Here is a 22,286-nt window from a genome sequence, read left to right as displayed (position 1 = left end):
CGGCTATAACAAGGCAGTAGGGCTATAACAAGACAGTACGGCTATAACAAGGCAGTACGGCTATAACAAGGCAGTACGGCTATAACAAGACAGTAGGGCTATAACAAGACAGTAGGGCTATAACAAGACAGTAGGGCTATAACAAGGCAGTACGGCTATAACAAGGCAGTACGGCTATAACAAGACAGTAGGGCTATAACAAGACAGTACGGCTATAACAAGGCAGTACGGCTATAACAAGGCAGTACGGCTATAACAAGGCAGTACGGCTATAACAAGACAGTAGGGCTATAACAAGGCAGTACGGCTATAACAAGGCAGTACGGCTATAACAAGACAGTAGGGCTATAACAAGACAGTAGGGCTATAACAAGGCAGTACGGCTATAACAAGGCAGTACGGCTATAACAAGGCAGTAGGGCTATAACAAGGCAGTAGGGCTATAACAAGGCAGTAGGGCTATAACAAGGCAGTAGGGCTATAACAAGACAGTAGGGCTATAACAAGACAGTAGGGCTATAACAAGACAGTAGGGCTATAACAAGACAGTAGGGCTATAACAAGGCAGTACGGCTATAACAAGGCGGTAGGGCTATAACAAGACAGTAGGGCTATAACAAGGCAGTACGGCTATAACAAGGCAGTACGGCTATAACAAGGCAGTAGGGCTATAACAAGGCAGTAGGGCTATAACAAGGCAGTAGGGCTATAACAAGGCAGTAGGGCTATAACAAGGCAGTAGGGCTATAACAAGACAGTAGGGCTATAACAAGGCAGTAGGGCTATAACAAGGCAGTAGGGCTATAACAAGGCAGTAGGGCTATAACAAGGCAGTAGGGCTATAACAAGGCAGTAGGGCTATAACAAGGCAGTAGGGCTATAACAAGGCAGTAGGGCTATAACAAGACAGTAGGGCTATAACAAGGCAGTAGGGCTATAACAAGGCAGTAGGGCTATAACAAGGCAGTAGGGCTATAACAAGACAGTAGGGCTATAACAAGGCAGTAGGGCTATAACAAGGCAGTACGGCTATAACAAGGCAGTAGGGCTATAACAAGACAGTAGGGCTATAACAAGGCAGTAGGGCTATAACAAGACAGTAGGGCTATAACAAGGCAGTAGGGCTATAACAAGACAGTAGGGCCATAACAAGACAGTAGGGCTATAACAAGGCAGTAGGGCTATAACAAGACAGTAGGGCTATAACAAGGCAGTAGGGCTATAACAAGGCAGTAGGGCTATAACAAGACAGTAGGGCTATAACAAGACAGTAGGGCTATAACAAGGCAGTACGGCTATAACAAGACAGTAGGGCTATAACAAGGCAGTACGGCTATAACAAGGCAGTACAGCTATAACAAGGCAGTAGGGCTATAACAAGGCAGTACGGCTATAACAAGGCAGTAGGGCTATAACAAGGCAGTACGGCTATAACAAGGCAGTAGGGCTATAACAAGGCAGTAGGGCTATAACAAGGCAGTACGGCTATAACAAGGCAGTAGGGCTATAATAAGGCAGTAGGGCTATAACAAGGCAGTACGGCTATAACAAGACAGTAGGGCTATAACAAGGCAGTACGGCTATAACAAGGCAGTACGGCTATAAAAAGGCAGTAGGGCTATAACAAGGCAGTACGGCTATAACAAGGCAGTAGGGCTATAACAAGGCAGTACGGCTATAACAAGGCAGTACGGCTATAAAAAGGCAGTAGGGCTATAACAAGGCAGTACGGCTATAACAAGGCAGTAGGGCTATAACAAGACAGTAGGGCTATAACAAGGCAGTACGGCTATAACAAGGCAGTACGGCTATAAAAAGGCAGTAGGGCTATAACAAGGCAGTACGGCTATAACAAGGCAGTAGGGCTATAACAAGGCAGTAGGGCTATAACAAGGCAGTACGGCTATAACAAGACAGTAGGGCTATAACAAGGCAGTACGGCTATAACAAGGCAATAGGCTACGTGGAAATGTTCGTTCCATAATGCAATTAGCCCGAAAACACCATTGTGAGCGGTTTCACGTGACAGAGATTAAAATATCTGTTAGAAAAGTAGTCCTCTCTGACAGACGAGGGGATCAGGGTTGAGTCCGGTCTAACCCCTGATAATCTACCTCTGATCATTAACACTCATCCATTCTACCGCTCCATGTATCCTTCCATCCTTTCCTCTCCTCCCTTTTTCCCCCCATGCGTACAGGCTACACGAGCACCGAAGTAGTTTACACACACACACACACACACACACACACACACACACACACACACACACACACACACACACACACACACACACACACACACACACACACACACACACAACACTATTCCCCCTTTCTCTAGTTCATGTGCAGGTTGAGGCAGTAGAGTTTTATGTCTGAGGCTCTCTACCCTCTAAAACCCCCGGGGGGGGAGGGGGGGGGGGGGGGGGGGGGTTCTCACTAAGTTGTAGTTCAAAGCTACATTTAAACCAAAGTATAACTTTCCATATTATTATGGAGACACACTTAACGGAGAGCGTTAAGTGGGGAATCACCAGAGGAAACCTCACTTCACAATCAGAACTCCTGTATTTATAAAGGCTGGATATGATAACACACACACACACACACACCACATACGTTCACACACACACACACACACACACACACACACACACACACACACACAGGTACTTCCTGTATATAGCCATGTTATTACCTGGTACTTCCTGTATATAACCATGTTATTACCTAGTACTTCCTGTATATAGCCATGTTATTACCTGGTACTTCCTGTATATAGCAATGATACTACCTGGTACTTCCTGTATATAGCCATGTTATTACCTGGTACTTCCTGTATAGAGCCATGTTATTATCTCACACATTGACTATTGTGTTACTATTTTCACATTTTATTTGCAGGCATGTACACACACACACACACACACAGACAGACACACACACTTTAGGCCTATATAAAATGTCATAATTTATCTGTGTCAATCTGATGAATTTAATTTAAACATCTTCATGCCAGACAAGTAGGCTAAAACCATGACAGATATAGAGCAAAGGTACCTTCTAAAAGTATCCTAGTACAGCTAGTAAACACAAAACGTTGCATTATTGTAAAACAATTACTAACATCTCAGATTAGCCTAAGAAAGACTGCCCGAAATAGCATTATTAGAGCTGAAAACTAGCCTACATGTTATGCAGAGTCTTTTTCCTGCGCGGTATCACCATGCTGTTCTCTACCCACCTGCCCCGTGGGAAGCATGTGGATCTCACCACTAAATAACAACCATCAAGTCACATTGTCACAATAACACACAAAGCTATTTTCAGATAATTAGTAATGACTGTATAGTAAAACGCCTATTACCGTTTTGCGTTAGTTGGCTTTGGGAGACTGCCGTCTTGTCCGTTCCTGGGCACGGTAGCCTATTCTGTCTCTGTTGTCCAATACCTTACTCCGTGTGGATGGAGAGAGATGCTATGCAGACTAGAGGAGAACCGGAGAGTGGGACGGAAGCTGCGGAGAGAGTGGAGGTAGAGAGACGGGGGATGGGGGGCTAGAGAGATGCTACCATTCTAGTTGGGGGGGCTAGAGAGAGATGCTACCATTCTAGTTGGGGGGGGGGGGGGGGGGGGGGGCTAGAGAGAGATGCTACCGTTCTAGTTGGGGGGGGGGGGGGGGGGGCTAGAGAGAGATGCTACCATTTTAGTTGGGGGGTTGGGGGGGGCTAGAGAGAGATGCTACCATTCTAGTTGGGGGGTTGGGGGGGGGCTAGAGAGAGATGCTACCATTCTAGTTGGGGGGGCTAGAGAGATGATACCATTCTAGTTGGGGGGGGGGCAAGTGAGAGATGCTACCGTTCTAGTTGGGGGGGGGGGGCTAGAGAGATGCTACTGTTGTAGTTGGGGGGGGGGGGGGGGGGGCTAGAGGGAAATGCTACCATTCTAGTTGGGGGGCTAGAGAGATGCTACCATTCTAGTTGGGGCGGGGGGGGGGGGGCTAGAGAGATGCTACCGTTCTAGTTGGGGGGGCTAGAGAGATGGTACCGTTCTAGTTGGGGGGGGGGGGGGGGCTAGAGAGAGATGCTACCATTCTAGTTGGGGGGTTGTGGGGGGGCTAGAGAGAGATGCTACCATTCTAGTTGGGGGGTTGGGGGGGGCTAGAGAGAGATGCTACCATTCTAGTTGGGGGGTTGGGGGGGGGCTAGAGAGAGATGCTACCATTCTAGTTGGGGGGTTGGGGGGGGGCTAGAGAAAGATGCTACCATTCTAGTTGGGGGGTTGGGGGGGGGCTAGAGAGAGATGCTACCATTCTAGTTGGGGGGGGCTAGAGAGATGCTACCGTTCTAGTTGGGGGGGGGCTAGTGAGAGATGCTACCGTTCTAGTTGGGGGGGGGGGGGGGCTAGAGAGATGCTACTGTTCTAGTTGGGGGGGGGGGGGGGGGGCTAGAGGGAGATGCTACCATTCTAGTTGGGGGGGCTAGAGAGATGCTACCATTCTAGTTGGGGGGAGGGGGGCTAGAGAGATGCTACCGTTCTAGTTGGGGGGGCCAGAGAGATGCTACCGTTCTAGTTGGGGGGGGGGGGGCTAGAGAGAGATGCTACCGTTCTAGTTGGGGGGGGTAGAGAGAAGCTACTGTTCTAGTTGGGGGGGGGGGGCTAGAGAGAGATGCTACCATTCTAGTTGGGGGGGGGGGGGGGCTAGAGGGAGATGCTACCATTCTAGTTGGGGGGGCTAGAGAGATGCTACCATTCTAGTTGGGGGGGGGGGGGGGGGGCTAGAGAGATGCTACCGTTCTAGTTGGGGGGAGGGGGGCTAGAGAGATGCTACCGTTCTAGTTGGGGGGGCCAGAGAGATGCTACCGTTCTAGTTGGGGGGGGGGGGGGGGGCTAGAGAGAGATGCTACCGTTCTAGTTGGGGGGGGGTAGAGAGAAGCTACTGTTCTAGTTGGGGGGGGGGGGCTAGAGAGATGCTACCGTTCTAGTTGGGGGGAGGGGGGCTAGAGAGATGCTACCGTTCTAGTTGGGGGGGCCAGAGAGATGCTACCGTTCTAGTTGGGGGGGGGGGGGGCTAGAGAGAGATGCTACCGTTCTAGTTGGGTGGGGGTAGAGAGAAGCTACTGTTCTAGTTGGGGGGGGGGGGCTAGAGAGAGATGCTACCATTCTAGTTGGGGGGGGGGGGCTAGAGGGAGATGCTACCATTCTAGTTGGGGGTCTAGAGAGATGCTACCATTCTAGTTGGGGGGGGGGGGGGCTAGAGGGAGATGCTACCATTCTAGTTGGGGGGGCTAGAGAGATGCTACCATTCTAGTTGGGGGGAGGGGGGCTAGAGAGATGCTACCGTTCTAGTTGGGGGGGCCAGAGAGATGCTACCGTTCTAGTTGGGGGGGGGGGGGGGGGGGGCTAGAGAGAGATGCTACCGTTCTAGTTGGGGGGGGGGGGAGCTAGAGAGATGCTACCGTTCTAGTTGGGGGGGGGGGCTAGAGAGAGATGCTACCGTTCTAGTTGGGGGGGCTAGAGAGATGATGCCGTTCTAGTTGGGGGGGGGGCTAGAGAGAGATGCTACCGTTTTAATTTGGGGGGGGGGGCTAGAGAGATGCTACCGTTCTAGTTCGGGGGGCTAGAGAAATGCTACCATTCTAGTTGGGGGGGCTAGAGAGAGATGCTACCGTTCTAGTTGGGGGGGGGGGGCTAGAGAGAGATGCTACCATTCTAGTTGGGGGGGGCTAGAGAGGGATGCTACCGTTCTAGTTGGGGGGGGGGGGGAATAGAGAGATGCTACCGTTCTAGTTGGGGGGGGGGGCTAGAGAAATGCTACCATTCTAGTTGGGGGGGGGCTAGAGAGAGATGCTACTGTTCTAGTTGGGGGGGGGGGGGGGGGCTAGAAGGAGATGCTGCCATTCTAGTTGGGGGGGCTAGAGAGATGCTACCATTCTAGTTGGGGGGGGGGGGGGGGGGGCTAGAGAGATGCTACTGTTGTAGTTGGGGGGGGGGGGGGGCTAGAGGGAAATGCTACCATTCTAGTTGGGGGGCTAGAGAGATGCTACCATTCTAGTTGGGGCGGGGGGGGGGGGGGGCTAGAGAGATGCTACCGTTCTAGTTGGGGGGGCTAGAGAGATGGTACCGTTCTAGTTGGGGGGGGGGGGGGGGCTAGAGAGAGATGCTACCATTCTAGTTGGGGGGTTGTGGGGGGGCTAGAGAGAGATGCTACCATTCTAGTTGGGGGGTTGGGGGGGGCTAGAGAGAGATGCTACCATTCTAGTTGGGGGGTTGGGGGGGGGCTAGAGAGAGATGCTACCATTCTAGTTGGGGGGTTGGGGGGGGGCTAGAGAAAGATGCTACCATTCTAGTTGGGGGGTTGGGGGGGGGCTAGAGAGAGATGCTACCATTCTAGTTGGGGGGGGCTAGAGAGATGCTACCGTTCTAGTTGGGGGGGGGCTAGTGAGAGATGCTACCGTTCTAGTTGGGGGGGGGGGGGGGCTAGAGAGATGCTACTGTTCTAGTTGGGGGGGGGGGGGGGGGCTAGAGGGAGATGCTACCATTCTAGTTGGGGGGGCTAGAGAGATGCTACCATTCTAGTTGGGGGGAGGGGGGCTAGAGAGATGCTACCGTTCTAGTTGGGGGGGCCAGAGAGATGCTACCGTTCTAGTTGGGGGGGGGGGGGCTAGAGAGAGATGCTACCGTTCTAGTTGGGGGGGGTAGAGAGAAGCTACTGTTCTAGTTGGGGGGGGGGGCTAGAGAGAGATGCTACCATTCTAGTTGGGGGGGGGGGGGGGCTAGAGGGAGATGCTACCATTCTAGTTGGGGGGGCTAGAGAGATGCTACCATTCTAGTTGGGGGGGGGGGGGGGCTAGAGAGATGCTACCGTTCTAGTTGGGGGGAGGGGGGCTAGAGAGATGCTACCGTTCTAGTTGGGGGGGCCAGAGAGATGCTACCGTTCTAGTTGGGGGGGGGGGGGGGGCTAGAGAGAGATGCTACCGTTCTAGTTGGGGGGGGGTAGAGAGAAGCTACTGTTCTAGTTGGGGGGGGGGGGGCTAGAGAGATGCTACCGTTCTAGTTGGGGGGAGGGGGGCTAGAGAGATGCTACCGTTCTAGTTGGGGGGGCCAGAGAGATGCTACCGTTCTAGTTGGGGGGGGGGGGGGGGGCTAGAGAGAGATGCTACCGTTCTAGTTGGGTGGGGGTAGAGAGAAGCTACTGTTCTAGTTGGGGGGGGGGGGCTAGAGAGAGATGCTACCATTCTAGTTGGGGGGGGGGGGCTAGAGGGAGATGCTACCATTCTAGTTGGGGGTCTAGAGAGATGCTACCATTCTAGTTGGGGGGGGGGGGCTAGAGGGAGATGCTACCATTCTAGTTGGGGGGGCTAGAGAGATGCTACCATTCTAGTTGGGGGGAGGGGGGCTAGAGAGATGCTACCGTTCTAGTTGGGGGGGCCAGAGAGATGCTACCGTTCTAGTTGGGGGGGGGGGGGTAGAGAGAAGCTACTGTCCTAGTTGGGGGGGGGGGGGGGGCTAGAGAGAGATGCAACCATTCTAGTTGGGGGGGGGGGGGGGGGCTAGAGGGAGATGCTACCATTCTAGTTGGGGGGGCTAGAGAGATGCTACCATTCTAGTTGGGGGGGGGGGGGGGGCTAGAGAGATGCTACCGTTCTAGTTGGGGGGGCTAGAGAGATGGTACCGTTCTAGTTGGGGGGGGGGGGGGGGGGGGGGCTAGAGAGAGATGCTACCGTTCTAGTTGGGGGGGGGGGAGCTAGAGAGATGCTACCGTTCTAGTTGGGGGGGGGGGCTAGAGAGAGATGCTACCGTTCTAGTTGGGGGGGCTAGAGAGATGATGCCGTTCTAGTTGGGGGGGGGGCTAGAGAGAGATGCTACCGTTTTAATTTGGGGGGGGGGGCTAGAGAGATGCTACCGTTCTAGTTCGGGGGGCTAGAGAAATGCTACCATTCTAGTTGGGGGGGCTAGAGAGAGATGCTACCGTTCTAGTTGGGGGGGGGGGGCTAGAGAGAGATGCTACCATTCTAGTTGGGGGGGGCTAGAGAGGGATGCTACCGTTCTAGTTGGGGGGGGGGGGGAATAGAGAGATGCTACCGTTCTAGTTGGGGGGGGGGGCTAGAGAAATGCTACCATTCTAGTTGGGGGGGGGGCTAGAGAGAGATGCTACTGTTCTAGTTGGGGGGGGGGGGGGGGGCTAGAAGGAGATGCTGCCATTCTAGTTGGGGGGGCTAGAGAGATGCTACCATTCTAGTTGGGGGGGGGGGGGGGGGGGGCTAGAGAGATGCTACCGTTCTAGTTGGGGGGGCTAGAGAGATGCTACCGTTCTAGTTGGGGGGGGGGGGGGGCTAGAGAGAGATGCTACCGTTCTAGTTGGGGGGGGGGCTAGAGAGATGCTACCGTTCTAGTTGGGGGGGGGGGCTAGAGAGAGATGCTACCGTTCTAGTTGGGGGGGCTAGAGAGATGATGCCGTTCTAGTTGGGGGGGGGGCTAGAGAGAGATGCTACCGTTTTAATTTGGGGGGGGGGGCTAGAGAGATGCTACCGTTCTAGTTCGGGGGGCTAGAGAAATGCTACCATTCTAGTTGGGGGGGCTAGAGAGAGATGCTACCGTTCTAGTTGGGGGGGGGGGGGCTAGAGAGAGATGCTACCATTCTAGTTGGGGGGGGCTAGAGAGGGATGCTACCGTTCTAGTTGGGGGGGGGGGGAATAGAGAGATGCTACCGTTCTAGTTGGGGGGGGGGGCTAGAGAAATGCTACCATTCTAGTTGGGGGGGGGGCTAGAGAGAGATGCTACTGTTCTAGTTGGGGGGGGGGGCTAGAAGGAGATGCTGCCATGCTAGTTGGGGGGGCTAGAGAGATGCTACCATTCTAGTTGGGGGGGGGGGGGGCTAGAGAGATGCTACCGTTCTAGTTGGGGGGGCTAGAGAGATGCTACCGTTCTAGTTGGGGGGGGGGGGGGGGCTAGAGAGAGATGCTACCGTTCTAGTTGGGGGGGGGGCTAGAGAGATGCTACCGTTCTAGTTGGGGGGGGGCTAGAGAGAGATGCTACCGTTCTAGTTGGGGGGGATAGAGAGATGATGCCGTTCTAGTTGGGGGGGGGGGGGGGGCTAGAGAGAAATGCTACCATTCTAGTTGGGGGGGGGGGAATAGAGAGATGCTACCGTTCTATTTGGGGGGGGGACTAGAGAGAGATGCTACCGTTCTAGTTGGGGGGGGGGGGGGGGGGCTAGAGAGAAATGCTACCATTCTAGTTGGGGGGACTAGAGAGAGATGCTACTGTTCTAGTTGAGGGGGGGGGGGGGGGGCTAGAAGGAGATGCTACCATTCTAGTTGGGGGGGGCTAGAGAGATGCTACCATTGTAGTTGGGGGGGGCTAGAGAGATGGTACCGTTCTAGTTGGGGGGGGGGGCTAGAGAGAGATGCTACCGTTCTAGTTGGGGGGGGGCTAGAGAGATGCTACCGTTCTAGTTGGGGGGGGGCTAGAGAGAGATGCTACCGTTCTAGTTGGGGGGGGGGCTAGAGAGAGATGCTACCGTTCTAGTTGGGGGGGGGGCTAGAGAGAGATGCTACCGTTCTAGTTGGGGGGGATATAGAGATGATGCCGTTCTAGTTGGGGGGCGGGGGGGGCTAGAGAGAGATGCTACCGTTCTAATTTGGGGGGAGGAGGGGGCTAGAGAGATGCTACCGTTCCAGTTGGGGGGGGGGGGGGGCTGGAGAAATGCTACCATTCTAGTTGGGGGGGGATTAGAGAGATGCTACTGTTCTAGTTGGGGGGGGGGCTAGAGAGATGCTCCCGTTCTAGTTGAGGGGGGCTAGAGAGAGATGCTACCGTTCTAGTTGGGGGGGGGGGGGGGGCTAGAGAGAGATGCTACCATTCTAGTTGGGGGGGGCTAGAGAGATGCTACCGTTCTAGTTGGGGGGTGGGCTAAAGAGAGATGCTACCGTTCTAGTTGGGGGGGCTAGAGAGAGATGCTACCGTTGTAGTTGGGGGGAGGGGCTAGAGAGATGCTACCGTTCTAGTTGGGGGGGCTAGAGAGAGATGCTACCGTTCTAGTTGGGGGATGGGGGGGGGGGCTAGAGAGAGATGCTACCATTGTAGTTGGGGGGAGGGGCTAGAGAGATGCTACCGCTCTAGTTGGGGGGGCTAGAGAGAGATGCTACCGTTCTAGTTGGGGGGTTGGGGGGGGGGGGGGCTAGAGAGAGATGCTACCGTTCTAGTTGGGGGGGGGGTAGAGAGAAGCTACTGTTCTAGTTGGGGGGGGGGGGGGCTAGAGAGAGATGCTACCATTCTAGTTGGGGGGGGGGGGGGCTAGAGGGAGATGCTACCATTCTAGTTGGGGGGGCTAGAGAGATGCTACCATTCTAGTTGGGGGGGGGGGGCTAGAGAGATGCTACCGTTCTAGTTGGGGGGAGGGGGGCTAGAGAGATTCTACCATTCTAGTTGGGGGGGCCAGAGAGATGCTACCGTTCTAGTTGGGGGGGGGGGGGGGCTAGAGAGAGATGCTACCGTTCTAGTTGGGGGGGGGGTAGAGAGAAGCTACTGTTCTAGTTGGGGGGGGGGGGCTAGAGAGATGCTACCGTTCTAGTTGGGGGGAGGGGGGCTAGAGAGATGCTACCGTTCTAGTTGGGGGGGCCAGAGAGATGCTACCGTTCTAGTTGGGGGGGGGGGGGGCTAGAGAGAGATGCTACCGTTCTAGTTGGGTGGGGGTAGAGAGAAGCTACTGTTCTAGTTGGGGGGGGGGGGCTAGAGAGAGATGCTACCATTCTAGTTGGGGGGGGGGGGGGGGGGCTAGAGGGAGATGCTACCATTCTAGTTGGGGGTCTAGAGAGATGCTACCATTCTAGTTGGGGGGGGGGGGGGGGCTAGAGGGAGATGCTACCATTCTAGTTGGGGGGGCTAGAGAGATGCTACCATTCTAGTTGGGGGGAGGGGGGCTAGAGAGATGCTACCGTTCTAGTTGGGGGGGCCAGAGAGATGCTACCGTTCTAGTTGGGGGGGGGGGGGGCTAGAGAGAGATGCTACCGTTCTAGTTGGGGGGGGGTAGAGAGAAGCTACTGTCCTAGTTGGGGGGGGGGGGCTAGAGAGAGATGCAACCATTCTAGTTGGGGGGGGGGGGGGCTAGAGGGAGATGCTACCATTCTAGTTGGGGGGGCTAGAGAGATGCTACCATTCTAGTTGGGGGGGGGGGGGCTAGAGAGATGCTACCGTTCTAGTTGGGGGGGCTAGAGAGATGGTACCGTTCTAGTTGGGGGGGGGGGGGGGGCTAGAGAGAGATGCTACCGTTCTAGTTGGGGGGGGGGAGCTAGAGAGATGCTACCGTTCTAGTTGGGGGGGGGGGCTAGAGAGAGATGCTACCGTTCTAGTTGGGGGGGCTAGAGAGATGATGCCGTTCTAGTTGGGGGGGGGCTAGAGAGAGATGCTACCGTTTTAATTTGGGGGGGGGGGCTAGAGAGATGCTACCGTTCTAGTTCGGGGGGCTAGAGAAATGCTACCATTCTAGTTGGGGGGGCTAGAGAGAGATGCTACCGTTCTAGTTGGGGGGGGGGGGGGAATAGAGAGATGCTACCGTTCTAGTTGGGGGGGGGGCTAGAGAAATGCTACCATTCTAGTTGGGGGGGGGGCTAGAGAGAGATGCTACTGTTCTAGTTGGGGGGGGGGGGGGGGGCTAGAAGGAGATGCTGCCATTCTAGTTGGGGGGGCTAGAGAGATGCTACCATTCTAGTTGGGGGGGGGGGGGGGGGCTAGAGAGATGCTACCGTTCTAGTTGGGGGGGCTAGAGAGATGGTACCGTTCTAGTTGGGGGGGGGGGGGCTAGAGAGAGATGCTACCGTTCTAGTTGGGGGGGGGCTAGAGAGATGCTACCGTTCTAGTTGGGGGGGGGGCTAGAGAGAGATGCTACCGTTCTAGTTGGGGGGGATAGAGAGATGAATGAGATGAGATGAATTACATTGAATGAGTTACAGGACAAAATAAAAACCCTCCAACCCAAAAAGGCCTGTGGTGTTGATGGTATCCTCAATGAAATGATCAAATATACAGACAACAAATTCCAATTGGCTATACTAAAACTCTTTAACATCATACTTAGCTCTGGCATATTCCCCAATATTTGGAACCAAGGACTGATCACCCCAATCCACAAAAGTGGAGACAAATTTGACCCCAACAACTACCGTGGAATATGTGTCAACAGTAACCTTGGGAAAATCCTCTGCATTATTATTAACAGCAGACTCGTACATTTCCTCAATGAAAACAATGTACTGAGCAAATGTCAAATTGGCTTTTTACCAAATTACCGTACAACAGACCATGTATACACCCTGCACACCCTAATTGACAACCAAACAAACCAAAACAAAGGCAAAGTCTTCTCATGCTTTGTTGATTTCAAAAAAGCCTTCGACTCAATCTGGCATGAGGGTCTGCTATACAAACTGATGGAAAGTGGTGTTGGGGGTAAAACATACGACATTATAAAATCCATGTACACAAACAACAAGTGTGCGGTTAAAATTGGCAAAAAACACACACATTTCTTCACACAGGGTCGTGGGGTTAGACAGGGATGCAGCTTAAGCCCCACCCTCTTCAACATATATATCAACGAATTGGCGCGGGCACTAGAAAAGTCTGCAGCACCCGGCCTCCCCCTGCTAGAATCCGAAGTCAAATGTCTGCTGTTTGCCGATGATCTGGTGCTTCTGTCACCAACCAAGGAGGGCCTACAGCAGCACCTAGATCTTATGCACAGATTCTGTCAGACCTGGGCCCTGACAGTAAATCTCAGTAAGACCAAAATAATGGTGTTCCAAAAAAGGTCCAGTCACCAGGACCACAAATACAAATTCCATCTAGACACTGTTGCCCTAGAGCACACAAAAAACTATACATACCTTGGCCTAAACATCAGCGCCACAGGTAACTTCCACAAAGCTGTGAACGATCTGAGAGACAAGGCAAGAAGGGCATTCTATGCCATCAAAAGAAACATAAATTTCAACATACCAATTAGGATTTGGCTAAAAATACTTGAATCAGTCATAGAGCCCATTGCCCTTTATGGTTGTGAGGTCTGGGGTCCGCTCACCAACCAAGACTTCACAAAATGGGACAAACACCAAATTGAGACTCTGCACGCAGAATTCTGCAAAAATATCCTCCGTGTACAACGTAGAACACCAAATAATGCATGCAGAGCAGAATTAGGCCGATACCCACTAATTATCAAAATCCAGAAAAGAGCCGTTAAATTCTACAACCACCTAAAAGGAAGTGATTCACAAACCTTCCATAACAAAGCCATCACCTACAGAGAGATGAACCTGGAGAAGAGTCCCCTAAGCAAGCTGGTCCTGGGGCTCTGTTCACAAACACAAACACACCCTACAGAGCCCCAGGACAACAGCACAATTAGACCCAACCAAATCATGAGAAAACAAAAAGATAATTACTTGACACATTGGAAAGAATTAACAAAAAAACAGAGCAAACTAGAATGCTATTTGGCCCTAAACAGAGAGTACACAGCGGCAGAATACCTGACCACTGTGACTGACCCAAAATTAAGGAAAGCTTTGACTATGTACAGACTCAGTGAGCATAGCCTTGCTATTGAGAAAGGCCGCCGTAGGCAGACATGGCTCTCAAGAGAAGACAGGCTATGTGCTCACTGCCCACAAAATGAGGTGGAAACTGAGCTGCACTTCCTAACCTCCTGCCCAATGTATGACCATATTAGAGATACATATTTCCCTCAGATTACACAGATCCACAAAGAATTCGAAAACAAATCCAAATTTGAAAAACTCCCATATCTACTGGGTGAAATTCCACAGTGTGCCATCACAGCAGCAAGATTTGTGACCTGTTGCCACGAGAAAAGGGCAACCAGTGAAGAACACACACCATTGTAAATACAACCCATATTTATGCGTATTTATTTTATCTTGTGTCCTTTAACCATTTGTATATTGTTAAAACACTGTATATATATATATATATATATATATAATATGACATTTGTAATGTCTTTACTGTTTTGAAACCTCTGTATGTGTAATGTCTACTGTTAATTTTTGTTGTTTTTCACTTTATATACTCACTTTGTATGTTGTCTACCTCACTTGCTTTGGCAATGTTAACACATGTTTCCCATGCCAATAAAGCCCTTGAATTGAATTGAATTGAGATGATGAAGTTCTAGTTGGGGGGGGGGGGGGGCTAGAGAGAAATGCTACCATTCTAGTTGGGGGGGGGGGGGATAGAGAGATGCTACCGTTCTATTTGGGGGGGGGACTAGAGAGAGATGCTACCGTTCTAGTTGGGGGGGGGGGGGGGGGGGGGGGGGGGCTAGAGAGAAATGCTACCATTCTAGTTGGGGGGACTAGAGAGAGATGCTACTGTTCTAGTTGAGGGGGGGGGGGGGGCTAGAAGGAGATGCTACCATTCTAGTTGGGGGGGGCTAGAGAGATGCTACCATTGTAGTTGGGGGGGGGCTAGAGAGATGGTACCGTTCTAGTGGGGGGGGGGGGCTAGAGAGAGATGCTACCGTTCTAGTTGGGGGGGGCTAGAGAGATGCTACCGTTCTAGTTGGGGGGGGGCTAGAGAGAGATGCTACCGTTCTAGTTGGGGGGGGGGCTAGAGAGAGATGCTACCGTTCTAGTTGGGGGGGGGGCTAGAGAGAGATGCTACCGTTCTAGTTGGGGGGGATATAGAGATGATGCCGTTCTAGTTGGGGGGCGGGGGGGGCTAGAGAGAGATGCTACCGTTCTAATTTGGGGGGAGGAGGGGGCTAGAGAGATGCTACCGTTCCAGTTGGGGGGGGGGGGGGGGGCTAGAGAAATGCTACCATTCTAGTTGGGGGGGATTGGAGAGATGCTACTGTTCTAGTTGGGGGGGGGGGCTAGAGAGATGCTCCCGTTCTAGTTGAGGGGGGCTAGAGAGAGATGCTACCGTTCTAGTTGGGGGGGGGGGGGGCTAGAGAGAGATGCTACCATTCTAGTTGGGGGGGGCTAGAGAGATGCTACCGTTCTAGTTGGGGGGTGGGCTAAAGAGAGATGCTACCGTTCTAGTTGGGGGGGCTAGAGAGAGATGCTACCGTTGTAGTTGGGGGGAGGGGCTAGAGAGATGCTACCGTTCTAGTTGGGGGGGCTAGAGAGAGATGCTACCGTTCTAGTTGGGGGATGGGGGGGGGGGCTAGAGAGAGATGCTACCATTGTAGTTGGGGGGAGGGGCTAGAGAGATGCTACCGCTCTAGTTGGGGGGGCTAGAGAGAGATGCTACCGTTCTAGTTGGGGGGTTGGGGGGGGGGGGGGGGGGCTAGAGAGAGATGCTACCGTTCTAGTTGGGGTGGCTAGAGAGAGATGCTACCGTTCTAGTTGGGGGGTTGGGGGGGGGGGGGCTAGAGAGAGATGCTACCGTTCTAGTTGGGGGGAGGGGCTAGAGAGATGCTACCGTTCTAGTTGGGGGGGCTAGAGAGAGATGCTACCGTTCTAGTTGGGGGGTTGGTGGGGGGGGGGGGCTAGAGAGAGATGCTACCGTTCTAGTTGGGGGGTTGGTGGGGGGGGGGGGTGGGGGGGGGGCTAGAGAGAGATGCTACCGTTCTAGTTGGGGGGGGTCCTCTGCTGGTGAAAGCCCTGCTACTTTCTAAGCTGGTTCCCCGAACCCAGACTGAGTACAGCTCCAGAAGAAGAAAAATCCATTAGAAGCCCAAGAGAGACAGTAAATCCCAGGCATTGTTCAGTGTGCTAGTATGATGTCATAACTATACACAATTCCCTATGAATATCATATTTAAGTGTTGTGGCGTACTGCGAGGCCTGGTGACATATGGAGTCTCCATCACGCGGCAGGTGGCTGGCTCCCTCTGCTGGACGTGCCGGGTCACGACGGGTCCTCCGGCAAGGAATAATTGGGTCTGATTGCTCCCCAGCCGTACGGGGCTGGATGGACCAAATGAATGGAGAGTCAATGGAGATTTCCCTTAAACAATAAGATATAATAGCCGTTACGGACACTGTCACAATGTTTTACTTGATCAGAGTCGTAAAGAGGAAAATCATAATGTAAGATACAGCACACGCTCTGCTGTTGTCAGGCCGGCCAATCACGTGACTTCAAATGTGGATGCGGAGAGATGGCGTAAGGTGATCCCCGAGTTCGAATCGACGCAAGTTGTGGAAGTCCTGAATGGTCGTGTCAAAAATGGTCGTGTCACTAGCAGGCCTCCATCCAGTACCCTGCCCTGAACATAGTCCCTGTCACTAGCAGGCCTCCATCCAGTACCCTGCCCTGAACGTAGTCCCTGTCACTAGCAGGCCTCCATCCAGTACCCTGCCCTGAACGTAGTCCCTGTCACTAGCAGGCCTCCATCCAGTACCCTGCCCTGAACGTAGTCCCTGTCACTAGCAGGCCTCCACCCAGTACCCTGCCCTGAACATAGTCCCTGTCACTAGAAGACCTCCATCCAGTACCCTGCCCTGAACATAGTCCCTGTCACTAGAAGACCTCCATCCAGTACCCTGCCCTGAACATAGTCCCTGTCACTAGCAGGCCTCCATCCAGTACCCAGCCCTGAACGTAGTCCCTGTCACTAGCAGGCCTCCATCCAGTACCCTGCCCTGAACGTAGTCCCTGTCACTAGCAGGCCTCCATCCAGTACCCTGCCCTGAACGTAGTCCCTGTCACTAGCAGGCCTCCATCCAGTACCCTGCCCTGAACGTAGTCCCTGTCACTAGCAGGCCTCCATCCAGTACCCTGCCCTGAACATAGTCCCTGTCACTAGCAGGCCTCCATCCAGTACCCTGCCCTGAACATAGTCCCTGTCACTAGCAGGCCTCCATCCAGTACCCTGCCCTGAACGTAGTCCCGGTCACTAGAAGGCCTCCATCCAGTACCCTGCCCTGAACATAGTCCCTGTCACTAGAAGGCCTCCATCCAGTACCCTGCCCTGAACATAGTCCCTGTCACTAGAAGACCTCCATCCAGTACCCTGCCCTGAACATAGTCCCTGTCACTAGAAGGCCTCCATCCAGTACCCTGCCCTGAACATAGTCCCTGTCACTAGAAGACCTCCATCCAGTACCCTGCCCTGAACATAGTCCCTGTCACTAGAAGGCCTCCATCCAGTACCCTGCCCTGAACATAGTCCCTGTCACTAGAAGGTCTCCATACAGTACCCACCTTCTTACTCAACCCTGCACGTTAGAGGTTGCTGACCTATGTACAGAGCATTCTGAAAGTATTCAGACCCCTTCACTTTTTCCACATTTTGTTATGTTACAGCCTTATTCTTTAATGTATAAAAAATAAAATAAAAATCTACACACAATACCCCATAATGACATCACAATACCCCATAATGACATCACAATACCCTATAATGACATCACAATACCCCATAATGACAGGGGATGACAGGTTTTTAGAAATTTTTTTATTTCTTTGTGCAAAAACCCCCAGAAATATCTTATTAACATAAGTATTCAGACCCTTTGCTATGAGACTCAAAATTGAGCTCAGGTGCATCCTGTTTCCATTTATCATCCAGACTTCCTCTGTGCAGATGGGAGAACCTTTCAGAAGGACAACCATCTCTGCAGCACTCCACCAATCAGGCCTTTATGGTAGAGCGACCAGACGGAAGCCACTCCTCAGTAAAAGGCACATGCCCCTGCTTGGAGTTTGTCAAAAAGCACTTAAAGGACTCTCAGCCCATGAGAAACAAGATTCTCTGGTCTGAGGAAAACAAGATTGAACTCTTCGGCCTGAATGCCAAGCGTCACGCCTGGAGCAAACCTGGCACCATCCCTACGGTGAAGCATGGTGGTGGCAGCATCATGCTGTGGGGATGTCTTTCAGGAGGCAGGGACTGGGAGACTAGTCAGGATTGAGGGAAAGACAAACGGAGCAAAGTACAGAAAAATCCTTATTGAAAACCTGCTCCAGAGCTCTCAGACCCTCAGACTGGGGAAAAGGTTCACCTTCCAACAGGACAACGACCCTAAGCACACAGCCAAGACAACACAGGAATGGCTTCGGGTCAAGTCTCTGAATGTCCTTGAGTGACCCAGCCAGAACCCAGACTTGAACCCGATCGAACATCTCTGGAGAGACCTGAAAATAGCTGTGAGACGGAGCTCCCCATCCAACCTGACAGAGCTTGATAGGATCTGCAGAGTAGAATGGGAGAAACTCCCCAAATACAGGTGTGCCAAGCTTGTAGCGTCAGACCCAAGAAGACTGGAGGCTGTAATCCCTGCCAACGGTGATTCAACAAAGTACTGAGTAAAGGGTCTGAATACTTATGTAAAAGTGATATTTCTAAAAACATGTTTTTGCTTTGTCATTATGGGGTATTGTGAGTAGATTGATGAGGGGGATAATGGGAAAAAAAAAGTGAGTTTAGAAGAAGGCTGTAAGACGAAGAAGGCTGTAAGAAGAAGAAGGCTGTAAGAAGAAGAAGGCTGTAAGAAGAAGAAGGCTGTAAGAAGAAGAAGGCTGTAAGACGAAGAAGGCTGTAAGAAGAAGAAGGCTGTAAGAAGAAGAAGGCTGTAAGACGAAGAAGGCTGTAAGAAGAAGAAGGCTGTAAGAAGAAGAAGGCTGTAAGACGAAGAAGGCTGTAAGAAGAAGAAGGCTGTAAGAAGAAGAAGGCTGTAAGAAGAAGAAGGCTGTAAGACGAAGAAGGCTGTAAGAAGAAGAAGGCTGTAAGAAGAAGAAGGCTGTAAGAAGAAGAAGGCTGTAAGAAGAAGAAGGCTGTAAGAAGAAGAAGGCTGTAAGAAGAAGAAGGCTGTAAGAAGAAGAAGGCTGTAAGAAGAAGAAGGCTGTAAGAAGAAGAAGGCTGTAAGACGAAGAAGGCTGTAAGAAGAAGGCTGTAAGAAGAAGAAGGCTGTAAGAAGAAGAAGGCTGTAAGAAGAAGAAGGCTGTAAGACGAAGAAGGCTGTAAGAAGAAGAAGGCTGTAAGAAGAAGAAGGCTGTAAGAAGGCTGTAAGAAGAAGAAGGCTGTAAGACGAAGAAGGCTGTAAGAAGAAGAAGGCTGTAAGAAGAAGAAGGCTGTAAGAAGAAGAAGGCTGTAAGACAAAGAAGGCTGTAAGACAAAGAAGGCTGTAAGAAGAAGAAGGCTGTAAGAAGAAGAAGGCTGTAAGAAGAAGAAGGCTGTAAGAAGAAGAAGGCTGTAAGAAGAAGGCTGTAAGACAAAGAAGGCTGTAAGAAGAAGAAGGCTGTAAGAAGAAGAAGGCTGTAAGAAGAAGAAGGCTGTAAGAAGAAGAAGGCTGTAAGACGAAGAAGGCTGTAAGAAGAAGAAGGCTGTAAGAAGAAGAAGGATGTAAGACGAAGAAGGCTGTAAGAAGAAGAAGGTTGTAAGAAGAAGAAGGCTGTAAGAAGAAGAAGGCTGTAAGAAGAAGAAGGCTGTAAGAAGAAGAGGGCTGTAAGAAGAAGAAGGCTGTAAGACGAAGAAGGCTGTAAGAAGGCTGTAAGAAGAAGAAGGCTGTAAGAAGAAGAGGGCTGTAAGAAGAAGAAGGCTGTAAGAAGAAGGCTGTAACGTAACACAATGTGGGGAAAAGTGTCCGATAACTTTCAGAATGCAGTTTATTTAAATGGATAAAAGGTGAGCCACTTTCTTATAACCTGAGTTGAACTCAGTGAGGTAACTTTCGTTCATCTCTATCTCTTCTTTCTTATGACCTGAGTTGAACTCACTATCTCTTCGTAGTATAGGGCTCTGGTCTACCTGAATACACACTGAAGAAGGCAAAAGTAAAACATAAAAATGTCATTCTCCTAATGAAATAATTACCATTCAAAACTTACTAGGTGAACATGCTAACAGAAATGAATGAGGTGGTTGGCTAGTCTGCTATGTGTGTTATTGTAGCAAAGTATTTATAAATTAAAACCAGATCTCTTAAAAAATGTAATTCACTGTCATTCTATTTTCTATTACCCCTCAAACTCAACTATGGACCTCAAAGTTCCACTGAATTTTTTCATTGTTTCTCTCTAACCAGGGCTTGATTTAGACCTGGGACACCAGGTGTGTTCAATTCATTATCAGGTGGAACAGAATAACAGCAGACTCTGGACCTCGTAGGGTCAGAGTTGAATACGAGCAGACTCTGGACCTTGTAGGGTCAGAGGTGAATACCAGCAGACTCTGGACCTCGTAGGGTCAGAGGTGAATACCAGCAGACTCTGGACCTCGTAGGGTCAGAGTTGAAAACCAGCAGACTCTGGACCTTGTAGGGTCAGAGGTGAATACCAGCAGACTCTGGACCTCGTAGGGTCAGAGGTGAATACCAGCAGACTCTGGACCTCGTAGGGTCAGAGGTGCATACCAGCAGACTCTGGACCTCGTAGGGTCAGAGGTGAATACGAGCAGACTCTGGACCTTGTAGGGTCAGAGTTGAATACCAGCAGACTCTGGACCTCGTAAGGTCAGAGGTGAATACCAGCAGACTCTGGACCTCGTAGGGTCAGAGTTGAAAACCAGCAGACTCTGGACCTTGTAGGGTCAGAGGTGAATACCAGCAGATTCTGGACCTCGTAGGTTCAGAGGTGAATACCAGCAGACTCTGGACCTCGTAGGGTCAGAGGTGAATACCAGCAGACTCTGGACCTCGTAGGGTCAGAGTTGAAAACCAGCAGACTCTGGACCTTGTAGGGTCAGAGGTGAATACCAGCAGACTCTGGACCTCGTAGGGTCAGAGTTGAATACGAGCAGACTCCGGACCTCGTAGGGTCAGAGTTGAATACGAGCAGACTCCGGACCTCGTAGGGTCAGAGTTGAATACGAGCAGACTCCGGACCTCGTAGGGTCAGAGTTGAATACGAGCAGACTCCGGACCTCGTAGGGTCAGAGTTGAATACGAGCAGACTCTGGACCTTGTAGGGTCAGAGGTGAATACCAGCAGACTCTGGACCTCGTAGGGTCAGAGGTGAATACCAGCAGACTCTGGACCTCGTAGGGTCAGAGTTGAAAACCAGCAGACTCTGGACCTCGTAGGGTCAGAGGTGCATACCAGCAGACTCTGGACCTCGTAGGGTCAGAGGTGAATACGAGCAGACTCTGGACCTTGTAGGGTCAGAGTTGAATACCAGCAGACTCTGGACCTCGTAAGGTCAGAGGTGAATACCAGCAGACTCTGGACCTCGTAGGGTCAGAGTTGAAAACCAGCAGACTCTGGACCTTGTAGGGTCAGAGGTGAATACCAGCAGACTCTGGACCTCGTAGGTTCAGAGGTGAATACCAGCAGACTCTGGACCTCGTAGGGTCAGAGGTGAATACCAGCAGACTCTGGACCTCGTAGGGTCAGAGTTGAAAACCAGTAGACTCTGGACCTTGTAGGGTCAGAGGTGAATACCAGCAGACTCTGGACCTCGTAGGGTCAGAGTTGAATACGAGCAGACTCCGGACCTCGTAGGGTCAGAGTTGAATACGAGCAGACTCCGGACCTCGTAGGGTCAGAGTTGAATACGAGCAGACTCCGGACCTCGTAGGGTCAGAGTTGAATACGAGCAGACTCCGGACCTCGTAGGGTCAGAGTTGAATACGAGCAGACTCCGGACCTCGTAGGGTCAGAGTTGAATACGAGCAGCCTCCGGACCTCGTAGGGTCAGAGTTGAGTACCCCTGATCTATACAGTAGGCTATCATTGATTTTGGCCCAATAGGCCTGACATATTACCTCTTTCAAGAAGCTTTCCATTTTGATAGGGTTATGTACCCTAAAATCCTTCTCTAGAAAAAAACATAATAGCTCTGCGTCTCTGCCCGGCATGACAAGAGTGGCCCGAAGGGTGTTTAGCATCCCCAGTGGCTTTGCAAGCACAGAGAGGGTATTCTCCACTGCTGGGTATTCTCCACTGCTGGGTATTCTCCACTGCTGGGTATTCTCCACTGCTGGGTATTCTCCACTGCTGGGTATTCTCCACTGCTGGGTATTCTCCACTGCTGGGTATTCTCCACTGCTGGCCTGCTCTCATGGCAGCATCACATACGTTTGAAGCTACAGACTACAGACCAGAAGTGTTAAACTTGAATGGTAATCCAACTAGGAATTGTAAATCTTTCTCTTTCCCTTCCTTTGATGACAACATTTTCCCACGGAGGACCGCCCCCGCCATCTTCCTGTTCAAGGGAGCACATCACAACAAGGTGAGTCCAAACATGTCTTATATGCTGCTGCATAAATGATGTAATATGCCAGGGAGATATGTATACTCTAGCTAAGAAATTAATACTAAGTGTTCACATAAACTAAGTTGACTGTGCCTTTAAACAGCTTTCACAAAGTTG

At 51.7% G+C, this 22,286-nt stretch overlaps 1 protein-coding gene across 1 annotated transcript in view; it reads right to left on the bottom strand.

The window, feature by feature from the left end:
- The window catches only part of mtus2a (microtubule associated tumor suppressor candidate 2a), a 172,547-nt gene extending 169,047 nt beyond the window's left edge, over positions 1-3,500 (bottom strand). Inside the window, exon 1 of the mRNA XM_036967473.1 lies at positions 3,370-3,500. The gene's annotated coding sequence lies outside the window, so the exon portion shown is untranslated. The remainder of the gene's footprint in view (positions 1-3,369) is intronic.
- Between the last annotated feature and the right edge of the window lie 18,786 nt (positions 3,501-22,286).

The sequence above is a fragment of the Oncorhynchus mykiss genome, chromosome Y, assembly GCF_013265735.2.
Source record: "Oncorhynchus mykiss isolate Arlee chromosome Y, USDA_OmykA_1.1, whole genome shotgun sequence".
Lineage (NCBI taxonomy): Eukaryota > Metazoa > Chordata > Actinopteri > Salmoniformes > Salmonidae > Oncorhynchus > Oncorhynchus mykiss.
This window is presented reverse-complemented; position numbering and strand designations above follow the sequence as displayed.